The sequence below is a fragment of the Ruditapes philippinarum genome, unplaced genomic scaffold (assembly GCF_026571515.1).
Source record: "Ruditapes philippinarum isolate M1 unplaced genomic scaffold, ASM2657151v2 ctg14545_1_1_1_1, whole genome shotgun sequence".
Lineage (NCBI taxonomy): Eukaryota > Metazoa > Mollusca > Bivalvia > Venerida > Veneridae > Ruditapes > Ruditapes philippinarum.
The window spans coordinates 17,139-19,828 of record NW_026855356.1 but is presented as its reverse complement, the minus strand read 5'-3'; the positions used below and the strand labels follow the sequence as shown (position 1 = coordinate 19,828).

At 26.3% G+C, this 2,690-nt stretch overlaps 1 long non-coding RNA gene across 1 annotated transcript; it reads left to right on the top strand.

Annotated features, from left to right (window-relative positions):
• The first annotated feature begins 1,135 nt into the window (after positions 1–1,135).
• On the top strand, positions 1,136–2,386 carry LOC132743049 (uncharacterized). The gene is made up of 3 exons (XR_009627519.1): positions 1,136–1,445; positions 1,990–2,069; positions 2,238–2,386. It is a non-coding gene; the product is annotated as an uncharacterized LOC132743049 (long non-coding RNA).
• Positions 2,387–2,690: the final 304 nt, after the last annotated feature.

Below are 2,690 nucleotides of genomic sequence, written 5' to 3'. Positions count from 1 at the left end.
CTACAACCACTACCACCACCACTACTACGACTACAACCACTACCACTACCGCTACTACTGCTACTACGACTACAACCACTACCACTACCACTACCACTACTACCACTACCACTACCACCACTACCACTACCACCACCACCACCACTACCACTACCACTACCACTACCACTACCACTACCACTACTAATACTACTACTACTACTACTACTACTACTACTACTAATAATATTAAGATAATAATAATAAAAATTAATAATAATATTAATAATAATAATAATTATAATAATAGTAATGATAAAAAAAGATAATAATAATAATAATAATAATAATAATAATAATAATAATATTAATTATTAATATAATAATAATAATAATAATAATAATAATAATAATAATAATAATAATAATAATAATAATAAAAAATAATAATAATAATAATAATAATAATAATAATAATAATATTTATTTTAACAATAAATATCATGATTTGTTTTTGATGAATAGTTTTGATTCTATGAAAGATTTTAAAAGAGTTATAAAATAAAACGCCTCTGTCAATTAACACACATTTATATTTTATATAAACAGTATAATGTTCCGGAATTAGATATTTTGTGCTGCTATTTTTAAAGCAGGATTTTTGCCGTTTAACAATGATGTTAATATATGTGCTTGAAATGGTGGATGGACTCATTAAGCCTAGAATACATACATACATACATACATACATACATACATACATACATACATACATACATACATACATACATACATACATACATACATACATACATACATACATACATACATACATACATACATACATACATACATACATACATACATACATACATACATACATACATACATACCCAGCAGGCACTCGACGTTGTTTCAACGTTGAAACAACGTCGAAATATGGTCGTGACGTTGTTCAACCAATATTCAACTATGGACGACCATACGGATATATTGCCAATGTATATACAACGTTGATTCAACGTTGTTTATGGTCGAAGTTTTACATTTAGTTTAATCCTTATATAAACTTTTATACCACTAATTTTGTGTTATTATTCCTTTATTGAATTAGGCTGTAAGTGATTTTTTGTCAGGAAAATTTGCGTTACAATCTTTTTCCATATATTCAAAATTAGCGCTTAAGCAAATAAAGTTGGAAATAATTTTTCACTTTCTATTAACGCTTTAAATATTAGTTAATATGTTTTGTTGTTTGTTGTTTTATTTTTTAGTTCTTTATGAATAATATTAATTAATAAATTGATATTAGTCAAAACCCCGTTTATAAAATAACGCTGGTCAGGGGAAGTAATTGTTGCAGTCTATGATTTTGTTTGTTGTCTATGATTATCGTTCGTGCAAATGGTGGCGCTGTTTGGAAAATTTGAAAACAACACAATTGGCAATTTATTTGGATTTCGAAGGTATTACCGTAATGTTTTACTTTAGTTTACTGATTATTTTCTAAACTATTATTATTTATTCTTAAAATTCTACTTTAATTTACTTTATGAAATAAATGAGAGATGAAAACACATGATTGAGTTGATTTGACACGTTTTCGCGACCTAATTGAATGATTTGGGTTTGGTAGGTCTTGTAAGCATGAAGTTATTGATGTCCTTGGCAATTTATGATTTTACAAATCTTGTCTTTCTTTAATTTTTTTTTCATATTATTAAACATTTGTCTGTACTTTATCCTAATTAGAATTTAATCATTTATAAAATTGAAACCAATAAAGTAGTTCGGCCAACATAATTTACGTCCCAAGACGATTCTTCAATATATATAACTATGTTTATATTTTAGTTATTGTATAATACAGTGTTAATTACTTTGAAAAAAATACATTATTATTAAGTTAAATAACAAAGTTGAGTGTTAAACTTTAAAGTTTAATAGTCGTAAATTTATAGGGAATAATAAATCTATTTCTATTTTATTATATATTATTTTATATTCTAGATCCTGGTCCTGGCTGAAATTTAGAGTAATTTGCAGCTGTAGCCTGTATACCATACATTCAACATGAAAAGGACTGTCAGGTTTGTTAAATTGAAATTAATTCTTATCAATTTATATATTTGAATTTCTTTACAATACAAGGTATAAATTTTTCAACTACTGGATATTTATCTTGTCTTAAACTATATTATTTTCGGAATATTTCTGTAACATTATTAATATAAAATTTACATGTTTGTTGATTTCAGGATGCTGCATAAAATGGTCTTAGCTAGAGCCTAGAATGTTAATTTCTTGGGAATATGCTGCAAGAAACTGATGGGGAGCAGTTTTTCTTACCAATCATAGGTGAGACTTTTAAATAGCTTCTTTTAAAAAAAATTCTGTTGTCTAATATACAGTATTTGCTGTCAATATGAAACTTAGCTATGTTTCAATTTCTATGCTGTTTTATGATGTAAATCTTAGAGAAAAGCATTTAATTTAAGATAAAAACAAATCACTAAGTTGAGTAATTATATGTATAATTTGAGATTGACCAAGTCACTTAAAATTAACTACAAACTTCTTATTTTTATTTGCAGAAACAGTAAGAGACAGACAAAGAAGTACTCAAACACTTGACATACCCAGAATGATCAAGAAGAAAAGATTGGAACAGATTGTAGCTTAATTGTTAAAACTATTAAAGTGAATTTAAG